Source organism: Siphateles boraxobius, unplaced genomic scaffold (assembly GCF_051911475.1).
Source record: "Siphateles boraxobius isolate OS27281-9 unplaced genomic scaffold, OSU_SipBor_1 77, whole genome shotgun sequence".
NCBI lineage: Eukaryota > Metazoa > Chordata > Actinopteri > Cypriniformes > Leuciscidae > Siphateles > Siphateles boraxobius.
Genome location: NW_027509205.1, coordinates 1,012,454 through 1,030,624, shown reverse-complemented (window position 1 = coordinate 1,030,624; position 18,171 = coordinate 1,012,454). Strand labels below are relative to the sequence as shown.

General features: G+C 38.8%; 14 non-coding genes across 14 annotated transcripts; 9 read left to right on the top strand and 5 right to left on the bottom strand.

The window, feature by feature from the left end:
- Positions 1–26: 26 nt before the first annotated feature.
- Positions 27–113, top strand: trnay-gua (transfer RNA tyrosine (anticodon GUA)). The gene is given in 2 exon segments: positions 27–63; positions 78–113. It is a non-coding gene; the product is annotated as a tRNA-Tyr (tRNA).
- A 115-nt stretch (positions 114–228) lies between these two features.
- trnae-cuc (transfer RNA glutamic acid (anticodon CUC)) lies at positions 229–300 on the bottom strand. Its single transcript has one exon. It is a non-coding gene; the product is annotated as a tRNA-Glu (tRNA).
- Positions 301–3,594: 3,294 nt separating this feature from the next.
- trnae-uuc (transfer RNA glutamic acid (anticodon UUC)) lies at positions 3,595–3,666 on the top strand. The gene has a single exon. It is a non-coding gene; the product is annotated as a tRNA-Glu (tRNA).
- Positions 3,667–3,785: 119 nt separating this feature from the next.
- Positions 3,786–3,872, top strand: trnay-gua (transfer RNA tyrosine (anticodon GUA)). Its single transcript is given in 2 exon segments — positions 3,786–3,822; positions 3,837–3,872. It is a non-coding gene; the product is annotated as a tRNA-Tyr (tRNA).
- A 115-nt stretch (positions 3,873–3,987) lies between these two features.
- On the bottom strand, positions 3,988–4,059 carry trnae-cuc (transfer RNA glutamic acid (anticodon CUC)). The gene has a single exon. It is a non-coding gene; the product is annotated as a tRNA-Glu (tRNA).
- A 3,271-nt stretch (positions 4,060–7,330) lies between these two features.
- On the top strand, positions 7,331–7,402 carry trnae-uuc (transfer RNA glutamic acid (anticodon UUC)). Its single transcript has one exon. It is a non-coding gene; the product is annotated as a tRNA-Glu (tRNA).
- Positions 7,403–7,521: 119 nt separating this feature from the next.
- On the top strand, positions 7,522–7,608 carry trnay-gua (transfer RNA tyrosine (anticodon GUA)). The gene is given in 2 exon segments: positions 7,522–7,558; positions 7,573–7,608. It is a non-coding gene; the product is annotated as a tRNA-Tyr (tRNA).
- Positions 7,609–7,723: 115 nt separating this feature from the next.
- Positions 7,724–7,795, bottom strand: trnae-cuc (transfer RNA glutamic acid (anticodon CUC)). Its single transcript has one exon. It is a non-coding gene; the product is annotated as a tRNA-Glu (tRNA).
- Positions 7,796–11,091: 3,296 nt separating this feature from the next.
- Positions 11,092–11,163, top strand: trnae-uuc (transfer RNA glutamic acid (anticodon UUC)). The gene has a single exon. It is a non-coding gene; the product is annotated as a tRNA-Glu (tRNA).
- Positions 11,164–11,282: 119 nt separating this feature from the next.
- trnay-gua (transfer RNA tyrosine (anticodon GUA)) lies at positions 11,283–11,369 on the top strand. The gene is given in 2 exon segments: positions 11,283–11,319; positions 11,334–11,369. It is a non-coding gene; the product is annotated as a tRNA-Tyr (tRNA).
- A 115-nt stretch (positions 11,370–11,484) lies between these two features.
- On the bottom strand, positions 11,485–11,556 carry trnae-cuc (transfer RNA glutamic acid (anticodon CUC)). The gene has a single exon. It is a non-coding gene; the product is annotated as a tRNA-Glu (tRNA).
- Positions 11,557–14,852: 3,296 nt separating this feature from the next.
- On the top strand, positions 14,853–14,924 carry trnae-uuc (transfer RNA glutamic acid (anticodon UUC)). Its single transcript has one exon. It is a non-coding gene; the product is annotated as a tRNA-Glu (tRNA).
- Positions 14,925–15,043: 119 nt separating this feature from the next.
- Positions 15,044–15,130, top strand: trnay-gua (transfer RNA tyrosine (anticodon GUA)). Its single transcript is given in 2 exon segments — positions 15,044–15,080; positions 15,095–15,130. It is a non-coding gene; the product is annotated as a tRNA-Tyr (tRNA).
- Positions 15,131–15,245: 115 nt separating this feature from the next.
- trnae-cuc (transfer RNA glutamic acid (anticodon CUC)) lies at positions 15,246–15,317 on the bottom strand. Its single transcript has one exon. It is a non-coding gene; the product is annotated as a tRNA-Glu (tRNA).
- Positions 15,318–18,171: the final 2,854 nt, after the last annotated feature.

Here is an 18,171-nt window from a genome sequence, read left to right as displayed (position 1 = left end):
TTGAGGTTCTGTCCCCAATCAGTGTGCCTTCGATAGCTCAGCTGGAAGAGCGGAGGACTGTAGGTGGCAAGTTGGCAATCCTTAGGTCGCTGGTTCAACTCCGGCTCGAAGGAGTTCTTTTTCACACATAAACTTTTCCTTGGCCCTGCTTCTCGACGAGGGTGTTAGCGCTTGAGTTCGTATTTCGCCATTTTACAATCACGGCCGCCGGTGGTGGGCAAAAACTCATTCCCTGACCGGGAATCGAACCCGGGCCGCGGCGGTGAGAGCGCCGAATCCTAACCACTAGACCACCAGGGAAAGTCTGCTGACGACTTGCCCTCAAGCCTGGCTGTGGCCTTTACCCGATTTTGCAGCAAGACCACTAATACTTGTATTTTACTCCAGGAGAGGAGACGTCACCGACCCTGGCAAACTGACAAACTGTCACAGACTCTGTAGGAATATCCTAACAACACCACAACTTGCCATGAAAACAAAAACAATAAGATCGCCAACCTGCATCTCGAAGGTTTTTAAAGCAGTTTTTTGCAGACGTCTGTGGCCCTGGATCCCAGTTCTTCCACTGAGAAACTGTCACAGGCTCTGTAGTAATATCCTAACAACACCACAACTTAACATGTATTTTATTTTATTTCCTTTATTTTTCCAGGAAGGTCCCATTGAGATTAAAAGAAATCCCTTCCTCCAGGGAGTCCTGGCCAAGATGGCCACACTACAAATCACACACAAACACATATAAAACATTCCAGAAAGTCAGGGCACAACATTCATCATAAATCAAGTAAAACAACAGCATGATTCAATCATTGTATGCTGCAGTAAAAATTTTTAATACATTCAAAGGAGGAATTGTTTCAGGAGGGACAGTAGCTTCAAATTCATTCCACAGCCATGGAGCATAGTAGGAGAAAGATGATTTACCATGCTCTGAATGTACCCTAGGTACTACTAATTTAATCCCATTAGATGATCTAGTGCTATAGTTCTTTCTACATAAACATAGAAGACTAGTAATGTAATTTGGAAGTCTACCCATCAATGTCTTTACAATAAATTCTAACATATGGGATTTCCTTCTTTGATATAAAGAGGACCAACCCAAATAGTTGTGCAGCAAACAATGATGAGTACGTGAACAAGAATTTGTTATAAAACGCAGTGCAGCATGATAAACGCCATCCAGCCTTTTCAATAAATATGTAGACGCATGCATGTAAACAACATCACCATAGTCTAAAATAGGTAAAATAGTACTCTGTATTATTCTCTTTCTAGCTATAAAGGAAAAACATTTTTTTTCCCGAAAAAGAAAACCCAGTCTTGGTTTAAGCCTTTTCACCAAGTAATTAATGTGAACATCAAAGGCTAACTTCTCATCGAGCCATATTCCTACATATTTATAAGTTGGTACTCTTTCTATATGTAAACCCTCAATAGTCAGAATAGGCATAACAGTAGACATAGAACGGCTACGTGTAAAAAGAATATACTTCGTTTTATTTACATTTAAAACTAATTTTAGTTTCAACAAAGTAAGCTGAAAAGTATAAAAAGAATCCTTAAGAATTTCAATAGCCTGAGACACAGAGGATGCAGTGGAGTAAATAATTGTATCGTCAGCATAAAAATGTAGCTTTGCGGATTGTATTCTCTGCCCCAATTCATTAATAAAAATAGAAAAAAGAAATGGTGCCAATAAAGAACCTTGCGGGACACCCTTCCTGACTATTACCATGGATGAGGTGTAATTATCTACAGCAACACATTGAGTTCTATCCGATAAATAATTTTTAAACCAACTCACAGCCGAATTATCGAGGCCAACACTTTTAAGCCTCCGTAACAGTAAAACATGATCCACTAAGTCAAACGCTTTTGTCAAATAAAAAAATAAGGCAGCACAATGTTGTCTATTATCGAGAGCAGTAATTAAATCATGTAGTAGCTGTTATCGTACTATGGCCCGCTCTAAATCCTGACTGAAATGCGTTGTAAATATCATGACTAAGTAGATATTCTTTCATTTGATCATTTATAATAGATTCAAAAACTTTTGCTAAAACCGGTAATTTAGAAATCGGACGATAATTATTCAAATCGGAAGGATCGCCTCCTTTTAATAAAGTTATAACCATAGCCGATTTCCAAGATGGTGGAATTACATTAGTGGATAGACTCAAATTAAAAATCGATGCAATAGGTTCGGCAATAATATCTGCTGACAATTTTTAAAAAATTGGTTCAATTTGGTCAGACCCACCTGATTTCTTACAGTCTAAATTTCGGAGTAGTTTACGAACTTGGGACGGCAATACAGGGGCAAAAGAAAATAAATCTGATTCACTATTAGTCAACTCATCAGTTCTCTGTTCATCAAGGACCAAGGAATTGTCTGTTATCAAACCAGCTGAAATAAAATTACTATTAAACGTATTAACAATATCAGCCTTGTCTGTAATCAATCTTTGATTCAATTTTAAAACTTTTGGAAGATTAGTGGATGTATTTGATCCTATAAAAGATTTCGTTAATTTCCAAAATTTAGAAGGACAATTCATGTTATCATTAATCAGGTTTAAATAATACTGACTCTTCGAACTTTATATTAATTTTGTACACTTATTTCGTAATAATCTATATTGAGACCAGTCCTCCTCACCATTTGTTTTCTTTGCTTTAGACCAAGCCACGTTTCTTTGCTTAATAAGATTAGAGACGGATTGATTGAACCAAATATTATTTCTACCTCTCACCCGAAATCTACGTAAAGGAGCATGTTTATCACAAATTTCTAGAAAGATAGATTTGAAATAATCCCAAGCATCAACCACATCAGGTATAATTGAAACCAACTGTAAATCACTATTATATAGATCATGCAAAAAAGCCTGTACATTAAAATTTTTAAATTGACGTTTAAGATTTGAATTGAGAATTGAGATCCCCAACATGTGAGGCCTCCATCTTGAAGGTTTTTGTAGCAGGCCCCTCATCTGACCCCTTCCTGATGTTGGGTCCAGGTCTGTTAATAGCATGAGAAAAAGTAGATGTCATCACAGGCCTCTGCCCAGTCGAAAACCAACAGGTGGCGTGTAAGCTGACGGACACCTGATCAGGGGGCCAGTGGTGCAATGGATAAAGCGTCTGACTACGGATCAGAAGATTCTAGGTTCGACTCCTGGCTGGCTCGCTCTGCCTCGTTTACTATGCTGTCAGCCCTTAGCCGTTTTATTAACCCATAGTTTTTGTTATTATTATTATTGGATTGATTGAGAAATATTAAAAATTGACAGTCCAACAATAGGCTGCTTTGTCAGTAGGATAACGGTTACCATACAATACTATGCGTCTTTTAAAATGCATTGCATGAGTACTGTCACAAGGACATTGCTTTACGACCAGTTTGTACTGTCTATTATACCATCGCAAGAATGGGAGGAAACTGAGCCCCTCATGAGGCAAATGAGAGCTCCCTCTGTTGAGCCTGATGAAATTGAATTCAGTAAACAATCCCTTCGGATCATTCCCATGTTCTTAAAGGGGACGGTCACACACTAGAAGTAAAAGGGTCTGCTCCAGGCATAAGGAAGATCCCATATGGTCTAGCGGTCAGGATTCCTGGTTTTCACCCAGGCGGCCCGGGTTCGACTCCCGGTATGGGAAGATCGGGTTGTCTTTGCATCACTTAATCGAAACAACCAGCATGTATGTCTGTAGCAGTTTTAGCCAGTGGCGGAGATTCAGCAACCTGATATGTTGAGGTTCTGTCCCCAATCAGTGTGCCTTCGATAGCTCAGCTGGAAGAGCGGAGGACTGTAGGTGGCAAGTTGGCAATCCTTAGGTCGCTGGTTCAACTCCGGCTCGAAGGAGTTCTTTTTCACACATAAACTTTTCCTTGGCCCTGCTTCTCGACGAGGGTGTTAGCGCTTGAGTTCGTATTTCGCCATTTTACAATCACGGCCGCCGGTGGTGGGCAAAAACTCATTCCCTGACCGGGAATCGAACCCGGGCCGCGGCGGTGAGAGCGCCGAATCCTAACCACTAGACCACCAGGGAAAGTCTGCTGACGACTTGCCCTCAAGCCTGGCTGTGGCCTTTACCCGATTTTGCAGCAAGACCACTAATACTTGTATTTTACTCCAGGAGAGGAGACGTCACCGACCCTGGCAAACTGACAAACTGTCACAGACTCTGTAGGAATATCCTAACAACACCACAACTTGCCATGAAAACAAAAACAATAAGATCGCCAACCTGCATCTCGAAGGTTTTTAAAGCAGTTTTTTGCAGACGTCTGTGGCCCTGGATCCCAGTTCTTCCACTGAGAAACTGTCACAGGCTCTGTAGTAATATCCTAACAACACCACAACTTAACATGTATTTTATTTTATTTCCTTTATTTTTCCAGGAAGGTCCCATTGAGATTAAAAGAAATCCCTTCCTCCAGGGAGTCCTGGCCAAGATGGCCACACTACAAATCACACACAAACACATATAAAACATTCCAGAAAGTCAGGGCACAACATTCATCATAAATCAAGTAAAACAACAGCATGATTCAATCATTGTATGCTGCAGTAAAAATTTTTAATACATTCAAAGGAGGAATTGTTTCAGGAGGGACAGTAGCTTCAAATTCATTCCACAGCCATGGAGCATAGTAGGAGAAAGATGATTTACCATGCTCTGAATGTACCCTAGGTACTACTAATTTAATCCCATTAGATGATCTAGTGCTATAGTTCTTTCTACATAAACATAGAAGACTAGTAATGTAATTTGGAAGTCTACCCATCAATGTCTTTACAATAAATTCTAACATATGGGATTTCCTTCTTTGATATAAAGAGGACCAACCCAAATAGTTGTGCAGCAAACAATGATGAGTACGTGAACAAGAATTTGTTATAAAACGCAGTGCAGCATGATAAACGCCATCCAGCCTTTTCAATAAATATGTAGACGCATGCATGTAAACAACATCACCATAGTCTAAAATAGGTAAAATAGTACTCTGTATTATTCTCTTTCTAGCTATAAAGGAAAAACATTTTTTTTCCCGAAAAAGAAAACCCAGTCTTGGTTTAAGCCTTTTCACCAAGTAATTAATGTGAACATCAAAGGCTAACTTCTCATCGAGCCATATTCCTACATATTTATAAGTTGGTACTCTTTCTATATGTAAACCCTCAATAGTCAGAATAGGCATAACAGTAGACATAGAACGGCTACGTGTAAAAAGAATATACTTCGTTTTATTTACATTTAAAACTAATTTTAGTTTCAACAAAGTAAGCTGAAAAGTATAAAAAGAATCCTTAAGAATTTCAATAGCCTGAGACACAGAGGATGCAGTGGAGTAAATAATTGTATCGTCAGCATAAAAATGTAGCTTTGCGGATTGTATTCTCTGCCCCAATTCATTAATAAAAATAGAAAAAAGAAATGGTGCCAATAAAGAACCTTGCGGGACACCCTTCCTGACTATTACCATGGATGAGGTGTAATTATCTACAGCAACACATTGAGTTCTATCCGATAAATAATTTTTAAACCAACTCACAGCCGAATTATCGAGGCCAACACTTTTAAGCCTCCGTAACAGTAAAACATGATCCACTAAGTCAAACGCTTTTGTCAAATAAAAAAATAAGGCAGCACAATGTTGTCTATTATCGAGAGCAGTAATTAAATCATGTAGTAGCTGTTATCGTACTATGGCCCGCTCTAAATCCTGACTGAAATGCGTTGTAAATATCATGACTAAGTAGATATTCTTTCATTTGATCATTTATAATAGATTCAAAAACTTTTGCTAAAACCGGTAATTTAGAAATTGGACGATAATTATTCAAATCGGAAGGATCGCCTCCTTTTAATAAAGTTATAACCATAGCCGATTTCCAAGATGGTGGAATTACATTAGTGGATAGACTCAAATTAAAAATCGATGCAATAGGTTCGGCAATAATATCTGCTGACAATTTTTAAAAAATTGGTTCAATTTGGTCAGACCCACCTGATTTCTTACAGTCTAAATTTCGGAGTAGTTTACGAACTTGGGACGGCAATACAGGGGCAAAAGAAAATAAATCTGATTCACTATTAGTCAACTCATCAGTTCTCTGTTCATCAAGGACCAAGGAATTGTCTGTTATTAACAACGTATTAACAATATCAGCCTTGTCTGTAATCAATCTTTGATTCAATTTTAAAACTTTTGGAAGATTAGTGGATGTATTTGATCCTATAAAAGATTTCGTTAATTTCCAAAATTTAGAAGGACAATTCATGTTATCATTAATCAGGTTTAAATAATACTGACTCTTCGAACTTTATATTAATTTTGTACACTTATTTCGTAATAATCTATATTGAGACCAGTCCTCCTCACCATTTGTTTTCTTTGCTTTAGACCAAGCCACGTTTCTTTGCTTAATAAGATTAGAGACGGATTGATTGAACCAAATATTATTTCTACCTCTCACCCGAAATCTACGTAAAGGAGCATGTTTATCACAAATTTCTAGAAAGATAGATTTGAAATAATCCCAAGCATCAACCACATCAGGTATAATTGAAACCAACTGTAAATCACTATTATATAGATCATGCAAAAAAGCCTGTACATTAAAATTTTTAAATTGACGTTTAAGATTTGAATTGAGAATTGAGATCCCCAACATGTGAGGCCTCCATCTTGAAGGTTTTTGTAGCAGGCCCCTCATCTGACCCCTTCCTGATGTTGGGTCCAGGTCTGTTAATAGCATGAGAAAAAGTAGATGTCATCACAGGCCTCTGCCCAGTCGAAAACCAACAGGTGGCGTGTAAGCTCACAGACACCTGATCAGGGGGCCAGTGGTGCAATGGATAAAGCGTCTGACTACGGATCAGAAGATTCTAGGTTCGACTCCTGGCTGGCTCGCTCTGCCTCGTTTACTAAGCCTGTCAGCCCTTAGCCGTTTTATTAACCCATAGTTTTTGTTATTATTATTATTGGATTGATTGAGAAATATTAAAAATTGACAGTCCAACAATAGGCTGCTTTGTCAGTAGGATAACGGTTACCATACAATACTATGCGTCTTTTAAAATGCATTGCATGAGTACTGTCACAAGGACATTGCTTTACGACCAGTTTGTACTGTCTATTATACCATCGCAAGAATGGGAGGAAACTGAGCCCCTCATGAGGCAAATGAGAGCTCCCTCTGTTGAGCCTGATGAAATTGAATTCAGTAAACAATCCCTTCGGATCATTCCCATGTTCTTAAAGGGGACGGTCACACACTAGAAGTAAAAGGGTCTGCTCCAGGCATAAGGAAGATCCCATATGGTCTAGCGGTCAGGATTCCTGGTTTTCACCCAGGCGGCCCGGGTTCGACTCCCGGTATGGGAAGATCGGGTTGTCTTTGCATCACTTAATCGAAACAACCAGCATGTATGTCTGTAGCAGTTTTAGCCAGTGGCGGAGATTCAGCAACCTGATATGTTGAGGTTCTGTCCCCAATCAGTGTGCCTTCGATAGCTCAGCTGGAAGAGCGGAGGACTGTAGGTGGCAAGTTGGCAATCCTTAGGTCGCTGGTTCAACTCCGGCTCGAAGGAGTTCTTTTTCACACATAAACTTTTCCTTGGCCCTGCTTCTCGACGAGGGTGTTAGCGCTTGAGTTCGTATTTCGCCATTTTACAATCACGGCCGCCGGTGGTGGGCAAAAACTCATTCCCTGACCGGGAATCGAACCCGGGCCGCGGCGGTGAGAGCGCCGAATCCTAACCACTAGACCACCAGGGAAAGTCTGCTGACGACTTGCCCTCAAGCCTGGCTGTGGCCTTTACCCGATTTTGCAGCAAGACCACTAATACTTGTATTTTACTCCAGGAGAGGAGACGTCACCGACCCTGGCAAACTGACAAACTGTCACAGACTCTGTAGGAATATCCTAACAACACCACAACTTGCCATGAAAACAAAAACAATAAGATCGCCAACCTGCATCTCGAAGGTTTTTAAAGCAGTTTTTTGCAGACGTCTGTGGCCCTGGATCCCAGTTCTTCCACTGAGAAACTGTCACAGGCTCTGTAGTAATATCCTAACAACACCACAACTTAACATGTATTTTATTTTATTTCCTTTATTTTTCCAGGAAGGTCCCATTGAGATTAAAAGAAATCCCTTCCTCCAGGGAGTCCTGGCCAAGATGGCCACACTACAAATCACACACAAACACATATAAAACATTCCAGAAAGTCAGGGCACAACATTCATCATAAATCAAGTAAAACAACAGCATGATTCAATCATTGTATGCTGCAGTAAAAATTTTTAATACATTCAAAGGAGGAATTGTTTCAGGAGGGACAGTAGCTTCAAATTCATTCCACAGCCATGGAGCATAGTAGGAGAAAGATGATTTACCATGCTCTGAATGTACCCTAGGTACTACTAATTTAATCCCATTAGATGATCTAGTGCTATAGTTCTTTCTACATAAACATAGAAGACTAGTAATGTAATTTGGAAGTCTACCCATCAATGTCTTTACAATAAATTCTAACATATGGGATTTCCTTCTTTGATATAAAGAGGACCAACCCAAATAGTTGTGCAGCAAACAATGATGAGTACGTGAACAAGAATTTGTTATAAAACGCAGTGCAGCATGATAAACGCCATCCAGCCTTTTCAATAAATATGTAGACGCATGCATGTAAACAACATCACCATAGTCTAAAATAGGTAAAATAGTACTCTGTATTATTCTCTTTCTAGCTATAAAGGAAAAACATTTTTTTTCCCGAAAAAGAAAACCCAGTCTTGGTTTAAGCCTTTTCACCAAGTAATTAATGTGAACATCAAAGGCTAACTTCTCATCGAGCCATATTCCTACATATTTATAAGTTGGTACTCTTTCTATATGTAAACCCTCAATAGTCAGAATAGGCATAACAGTAGACATAGAACGGCTACGTGTAAAAAGAATATACTTCGTTTTATTTACATTTAAAACTAATTTTAGTTTCAACAAAGTAAGCTGAAAAGTATAAAAAGAATCCTTAAGAATTTCAATAGCCTGAGACACAGAGGATGCAGTGGAGTAAATAATTGTATCGTCAGCATAAAAATGTAGCTTTGCGGATTGTATTCTCTGCCCCAATTCATTAATAAAAATAGAAAAAAGAAATGGTGCCAATAAAGAACCTTGCGGGACACCCTTCCTGACTATTACCATGGATGAGGTGTAATTATCTACAGCAACACATTGAGTTCTATCCGATAAATAATTTTTAAACCAACTCACAGCCGAATTATCGAGGCCAACACTTTTAAGCCTCCGTAACAGTAAAACATGATCCACTAAGTCAAACGCTTTTGTCAAATAAAAAAATAAGGCAGCACAATGTTGTCTATTATCGAGAGCAGTAATTAAATCATGTAGTAGCTGTTATCGTACTATGGCCCGCTCTAAATCCTGACTGAAATGCGTTGTAAATATCATGACTAAGTAGATATTCTTTCATTTGATCATTTATAATAGATTCAAAAACTTTTGCTAAAACCGGTAATTTAGAAATCGGACGATAATTATTCAAATCGGAAGGATCGCCTCCTTTTAATAAAGGCATAACCATAGCCGATTTCCAAGATGGTGGAATTACATTAGTGGATTGAGACTCAAATTAAAAATCGATGCAATAGGTTCGGCAATAATATCTGCTGACAATTTTTAAAAAATTGGTTCAATTTGGTCAGACCCACCTGATTTCTTACAGTCTAAATTTCGGAGTAGTTTACGAACTTGGGACGGCAATACAGGGGCAAAAGAAAATAAATCTGATTCACTATTAGTCAACTCATCAGTTCTCTGTTCATCAAGGACCAAGGAATTGTCTGTTATCAAACCAGCTGAAATAAAATTACTATTAAATGTATTAACAATATCAGCCTTGTCTGTAATCAATCTTTGATTCAATTTTAAAACTTTTGGAAGATTAGTGGATGTATTTGATCCTATAAAAGATTTCGTTAATTTCCAAAATTTAGAAGGACAATTCATGTTATCATTAATCAGGTTTAAATAATACTGACTCTTCGAACTTTATATTAATTTTGTACACTTATTTCGTAATAATCTATATTGAGACCAGTCCTCCTCACCATTTGTTTTCTTTGCTTTAGACCAAGCCACGTTTCTTTGCTTAATAAGATTAGAGACGGATTGATTGAACCAAATATTATTTCTACCTCTCACCCGAAATCTACGTAAAGGAGCATGTTTATCACAAATTTCTAGAAAGATAGATTTGAAATAATCCCAAGCATCAACCACATCAGGTATAATTGAAACCAACTGTAAATCACTATTATATAGATCATGCAAAAAAGCCTGTACATTAAAATTTTTAAATTGACGTTTAAGATTTGAATTGAGAATTGAGATCCCCAACATGTGAGGCCTCCATCTTGAAGGTTTTTGTAGCAGGCCCCTCATCTGACCCCTTCCTGATGTTGGGTCCAGGTCTGTTAATAGCATGAGAAAAAGTAGATGTCATCACAGGCCTCTGCCCAGTCGAAAACCAACAGGTGGCGTGTAAGCTCACGGACACCTGATCAGGGGGCCAGTGGTGCAATGGATAAAGCGTCTGACTACGGATCAGAAGATTCTAGGTTCGACTCCTGGCTGGCTCGCTCTGCCTCGTTTACTATGCTGTCAGCCCTTAGCTGTTTTATTAACCCATAGTTTTTGTTATTATTATTATTGGATTGATTGAGAAATATTAAAAATTGACAGTCCAACAATAGGCTGCTTTGTCAGTAGGATAACGGTTACCATACAATACTATGCGTCTTTTAAAATGCATTGCATGAGTACTGTCACAAGGACATTGCTTTACGACCAGTTTGTACTGTCTATTATACCATCGCAAGAATGGGAGGAAACTGAGCCCCTCATGAGGCAAATGAGAGCTCCCTCTGCTGAGCCTGATGAAATTGAATTCAGTAAACAATCCCTTCGGATCATTCCCATGTTCTTAAAGGGGACGGTCACACACTAGAAGTAAAAGGGTCTGCTCCAGGCATAAGGAAGATCCCATATGGTCTAGCGGTCAGGATTCCTGGTTTTCACCCAGGCGGCCCGGGTTCGACTCCCGGTATGGGAAGATCGGGTTGTCTTTGCACCACTTAATCGAAACAACCAGCATGTATGTCTGTAGCAGTTTTAGCCAGTGGCGGAGATTCAGCAACCTGATATGTTGAGGTTCTGTCCCCAATCAGTGTGCCTTCGATAGCTCAGCTGGAAGAGCGGAGGACTGTAGGTGGCAAGTTGGCAATCCTTAGGTCGCTGGTTCAACGCCGGCTCGAAGGAGTTCTTTTTCACACATAAACTTTTCCTTGGCCCTGCTTCTCGACGAGGGTGTTAGCGCTTGAGTTCGTATTTCGCCATTTTACAATCACGGCCGCCGGTGGTGGGCAAAAACTCATTCCCTGACCGGGAATCGAACCCGGGCCGCGGCGGTGAGAGCGCCGAATCCTAACCACTAGACCACCAGGGAAAGTCTGCTGACGACTTGCCCTCAAGCCTGGCTGTGGCCTTTACCCGATTTTGCAGCAAGACCACTAATACTTGTATTTTACTCCAGGAGAGGAGACGTCACCGACCCTGGCAAACTGACAAACTGTCACAGACTCTGTAGGAATATCCTAACAACACCACAACTTGCCATGAAAACAAAAACAATAAGATCGCCAACCTGCATCTCGAAGGTTTTTAAAGCAGTTTTTTGCAGACGTCTGTGGCCCTGGATCCCAGTTCTTCCACTGAGAAACTGTCACAGGCTCTGTAGTAATATCCTAACAACACCACAACTTAACATGTATTTTATTTTATTTCCTTTATTTTTCCAGGAAGGTCCCATTGAGATTAAAAGAAATCCCTTCCTCCAGGGAGTCCTGGCCAAGATGGCCACACTACAAATCACACACAAACACATATAAAACATTCCAGAAAGTCAGGGCACAACATTCATCATAAATCAAGTAAAACAACAGCATGATTCAATCATTGTATGCTGCAGTAAAAAATTTTAATACATTCAAAGGAGGAATTGTTTCAGGAGGGACAGTAGCTTCAAATTCATTCCACAGCCATGGAGCATAGTAGGAGAAAGATGATTTACCATGCTCTGAATGTACCCTAGGTACTACTAATTTAATCCCATTAGATGATCTAGTGCTATAGTTCTTTCTACATAAACATAGAAGACTAGTAATGTAATTTGGAAGTCTACCCATCAATGTCTTTACAATAAATTCTAACATATGGGATTTCCTTCTTTGATATAAAGAGGACCAACCCAAATAGTTGTGCAGCAAACAATGATGAGTACGTGAACAAGAATTTGTTATAAAACGCAGTGCAGCATGATAAACGCCATCCAGCCTTTTCAATAAATATGTAGACGCATGCATGTAAACAACATCACCATAGTCTAAAATAGGTAAAATAGTACTCTGTATTATTCTCTTTCTAGCTATAAAGGAAAAACATTTTTTTTCCCGAAAAAGAAAACCCAGTCTTGGTTTAAGCCTTTTCACCAAGTAATTAATGTGAACATCAAAGGCTAACTTCTCATCGAGCCATATTCCTACATATTTATAAGTTGGTACTCTTTCTATATGTAAACCCTCAATAGTCAGAATAGGCATAACAGTAGACATAGAACGGCTACGTGTAAAAAGAATATACTTCGTTTTATTTACATTTAAAACTAATTTTAGTTTCAACAAAGTAAGCTGAAAAGTATAAAAAGAATCCTTAAGAATTTCAATAGCCTGAGACACAGAGGATGCAGTGGAGTAAATAATTGTATCGTCAGCATAAAAATGTAGCTTTGCGGATTGTATTCTCTGCCCCAATTCATTAATAAAAATAGAAAAAAGAAATGGTGCCAATAAAGAACCTTGCGGGACACCCTTCCTGACTATTACCATGGATGAGGTGTAATTATCTACAGCAACACATTGAGTTCTATCCGATAAATAATTTTTAAACCAACTCACAGCCGAATTATCGAGGCCAACACTTTTAAGCCTCCGTAACAGTAAAACATGATCCACTAAGTCAAACGCTTTTGTCAAATAAAAAAATAAGGCAGCACAATGTTGTCTATTATCGAGAGCAGTAATTAAATCATGTAGTAGCTGTTATCGTACTATGGCCCGCTCTAAATCCTGACTGAAATGCGTTGTAAATATCATGACTAAGTAGATATTCTTTCATTTGATCATTTATAATCGATTCAAAAACTTTTGCTAAAACCGGTAATTTAGAAATCGGACGATAATTATTCAAATCGGAAGGATCGCCTCCTTTTAATAAAGGCATAACCATAGCCGATTTCCAAGATGGTGGAATTACATTAGTGGATTGAGACTCAAATTAAAAATCGATGCAATAGGTTCGGCAATAATATCTGCTGACAATTTTTAAAAAATTGGTTCAATTTGGTCAGACCCACCTGATTTCTTACAGTCTAAATTTCGGAGTAGTTTACGAACTTGGGACGGCAATACAGGGGCAAAAGAAAATAAATCTGATTCACTATTAGTCAACTCATCAGTTCTCTGTTCATCAAGGACCAAGGAATTGTCTGTTATCAAACCAGCTGAAATAAAATTACTATTAAACGTATTAACAATATCAGCCTTGTCTGTAATCAATCTTTGATTCAATTTTAAAACTTTTGGAAGATTAGTGGATGTATTTGATCCTATAAAAGATTTCGTTAATTTCCAAAATTTAGAAGGACAATTCATGTTATCATTAATCAGGTTTAAATAATACTGACTCTTCGAACTTTATATTAATTTTGTACACTTATTTCGTAATAATCTATATTGAGACCAGTCCTCCTCACCATTTGTTTTCTTTGCTTTAGACCAAGCCACGTTTCTTTGCTTAATAAGATTAGAGACGGATTGATTGAACCAAATATTATTTCTACCTCTCACCCGAAATCTACGTAAAGGAGCATGTTTATCACAAATTTCTAGAAAGATAGATTTGAAATAATCCCAAGCATCAACCACATCAGGTATAATTGAAACCAACTGTAAATCACTATTATATAGATCATGCAAAAAAGCCTGTACATTAAAATTTTTAAATTGACGTTTAAGATTTGAATTGAGAATTGAGATCCCCAACATGTGAGGCCTCCATCTTGAAGGTTTTTGTAGCAGGCCCCTCATCTGACCCCTTCCTGATGTTGGGTCCAGGTCTGTTAATAGCATGAGAAAAAGTAGATGTCATCACAGGCCTCTGCCCAGTCGAAAACCAACAGGTGGCGTGTAAGCTGACGGACACCTGATCAGGGGGCCAGTGGTGCAATGGATAAAGCGTCTGACTACGGATCAGAAGATTCTAGGTTCGACTCCTGGCTGGCTCGCTCTGCCTCGTTTACTATGCTGTCAGCCCTTAGCCGTTTTATTAACCCATAGTTTTTGTTATTATTATTATTGGATTGATTGAGAAATATTAAAAATTGACAGTCCAACAATAGGCTGCTTTGTCAGTAGGATAACGGTTACCATACAATACTATGCGTCTTTTAAAATGCATTGCATGAGTACTGTCACAAGGACATTGCTTTACGACCAGTTTGTACTGTCTATTATACCATCGCAAGAATGGGAGGAAACTGAGCCCCTCATGAGGCAAATGAGAGCTCCCTCTGTTGAGCCTGATGAAATTGAATTCAGTAAACAATCCCTTCGGATCATTCCCATGTTCTTAAAGGGGACGGTCACACACTAGAAGTAAAAGGGTCTGCTCCAGGCATAAGGAAGATCCCATATGGTCTAGCGGTCAGGATTCCTGGTTTTCACCCAGGCGGCCCGGGTTCGACTCCCGGTATGGGAAGATCGGGTTGTCTTTGCATCACTTAATCGAAACAACCAGCATGTATGTCTGTAGCAGTTTTAGCCAGTGGCGGAGATTCAGCAACCTGATATGTTGAGGTTCTGTCCCCAATCAGTGTGCCTTCGATAGCTCAGCTGGAAGAGCGGAGGACTGTAGGTGGCAAGTTGGCAATCCTTAGGTCGCTGGTTCAACTCCGGCTCGAAGGAGTTCTTTTTCACACATAAACTTTTCCTTGGCCCTGCTTCTCGACGAGGGTGTTAGCGCTTGAGTTCGTATTTCGCCATTTTACAATCACGGCCGCCGGTGGTGGGCAAAAACTCATTCCCTGACCGGGAATCGAACCCGGGCCGCGGCGGTGAGAGCGCCGAATCCTAACCACTAGACCACCAGGGAAAGTCTGCTGACGACTTGCCCTCAAGCCTGGCTGTGGCCTTTACCCGATTTTGCAGCAAGACCACTAATACTTGTATTTTACTCCAGGAGAGGAGACGTCACCGACCCTGGCAAACTGACAAACTGTCACAGACTCTGTAGGAATATCCTAACAACACCACAACTTGCCATGAAAACAAAAACAATAAGATCGCCAACCTGCATCTCGAAGGTTTTTAAAGCAGTTTTTTGCAGACGTCTGTGGCCCTGGATCCCAGTTCTTCCACTGAGAAACTGTCACAGGCTCTGTAGTAATATCCTAACAACACCACAACTTAACATGTATTTTATTTTATTTCCTTTATTTTTCCAGGAAGGTCCCATTGAGATTAAAAGAAATCCCTTCCTCCAGGGAGTCCTGGCCAAGATGGCCACACTACAAATCACACACAAACACATATAAAACATTCCAGAAAGTCAGGGCACAACATTCATCATAAATCAAGTAAAACAACAGCATGATTCAATCATTGTATGCTGCAGTAAAAATTTTTAATACATTCAAAGGAGGAATTGTTTCAGGAGGGACAGTAGCTTCAAATTCATTCCACAGCCATGGAGCATAGTAGGAGAAAGATGATTTACCATGCTCTGAATGTACCCTAGGTACTACTAATTTAATCCCATTAGATGATCTAGTGCTATAGTTCTTTCTACATAAACATAGAAGACTAGTAATGTAATTTGGAAGTCTACCCATCAATGTCTTTACAATAAATTCTAACATATGGGATTTCCTTCTTTGATATAAAGAGGACCAACCCAAATAGTTGTGCAGCAAACAATGATGAGTACGTGAACAAGAATTTGTTATAAAACGCAGTGCAGCATGATAAACGCCATCCAGCCTTTTCAATAAATATGTAGACGCATGCATGTAAACAACATCACCATAGTCTAAAATAGGTAAAATAGTACTCTGTATTATTCTCTTTCTAGCTATAAAGGAAAAACATTTTTTTTCCCGAAAAAGAAAACCCAGTCTTGGTTTAAGCCTTTTCACCAAGTAATTAATGTGAACATCAAAGGCTAACTTCTCATCGAGCCATATTCCTACATATTTATAAGTTGGTACTCTTTCTATATGTAAACCCTCAATAGTCAGAATAGGCATAACAGTAGACATAGAACGGCTACGTGTAAAAAGAATATACTTCGTTTTATTTACATTTAAAACTAATTTTAGTTTCAACAAAGTAAGCTGAAAAGTATAAAAAGAATCCTTAAGAATTTCAATAGCCTGAGACACAGAGGATGCAGTGGAGTAAATAATTGTATCGTCAGCATAAAAATGTAGCTTTGCGGATTGTATTCTCTGCCCCAATTCATTAATAAAAATAGAAAAAAGAAATGGTGCCAATAAAGAACCTTGCGGGACACCCTTCCTGACTATTACCATGGATGAGGTGTAATTATCTACAGCAACACATTGAGTTCTATCCGATAAATAATTTTTAAACCAACTCACAGCCGAATTATCGAGGCCAACACTTTTAAGCCTCCGTAACAGTAAAACATGATCCACTAAGTCAAACGCTTTTGTCAAATAAAAAAATAAGGCAGCACAATGTTGTCTATTATCGAGAGCAGTAATTAAATCATGTAGTAGCTGTTATCGTACTATGGCCCGCTCTAAATCCTGACTGAAATGCGTTGTAAATATCATGACTAAGTAGATATTCTTTCATTTGATCATTTATAATAGATTCAAAAACTTTTGCTAAAACCGGTAATTTAGAAATCGGACGATAATTATTCAAATCGGAAGGATCGCCTCCTTTTAATAAAGTTATAACCATAGCCGATTTCCAAGATGGTGGAATTACATTAGTGGATAGACTCAAATTAAAAATCGATGCAATAGGTTCGGCAATAATATCTGCTGACAATTTTTAAAAAATTGGTTCAATTTGGTCAGACCCACCTGATTTCTTACAGTCTAAATTTCGGAGTAGTTTACGAACTTGGGACGGCAATACAGGGGCAAAAGAAAATAAATCTGATTCACTATTAGTCAACTCATCAGTTCTCTGTTCATCAAGGACCAAGGAATTGTCTGTTATTAACAACGTATTAACAATATCAGCCTTGTCTGTAATCAATCTTTGATTCAATTTTAAAACTTTTGGAAGATTAGTGGATGTATTTGATCCTATAAAAGATTTCGTTAATTTCCAAAATTTAGAAGGACAATTCATGTTATCATTAATCAGGTTTAAATAATACTGACTCTTCGAACTTTATATTAATTTTGTACACTTATTTCGTAATAATCTATATTGAGACCAGTCCTCCTCACCATTTGTTTTCTTTGCTTTAGACCAAGCCACGTTTCTTTGCTTAATAAGATTAGAGACGGATTGATTGAACCAAATATTATTTCTACCTCTCACCCGAAATCTACGTAAAGGAGCATGTTTATCACAAATTTCTAGAAAGATAGATTTGAAATAATCCCAAGCATCAACCACATCAGGTATAATTGAAACCAACTGTAAATCACTATTATATAGATCATGCAAAAAAGCCTGTACATTAAAATTTTTAAATTGACGTTTAAGATTTGAATTGAGAATTGAGATCCCCAACATGTGAGGCCTCCATCTTGAAGGTTTTTGTAGCAGGCCCCTCATCTGACCCCTTCCTGATGTTGGGTCCAGGTCTGTTAATAGCATGAGAAAAAGTAGATGTCATCACAGGCCTCTGCCCAGTCGAAAACCAACAGGTGGCGTGTAAGCTCACGGACACCTGATCAGGGGGCCAGTGGTGCAATGGATAAAGCGTCTGACTACGGATCAGAAGATTCTAGGTTCGA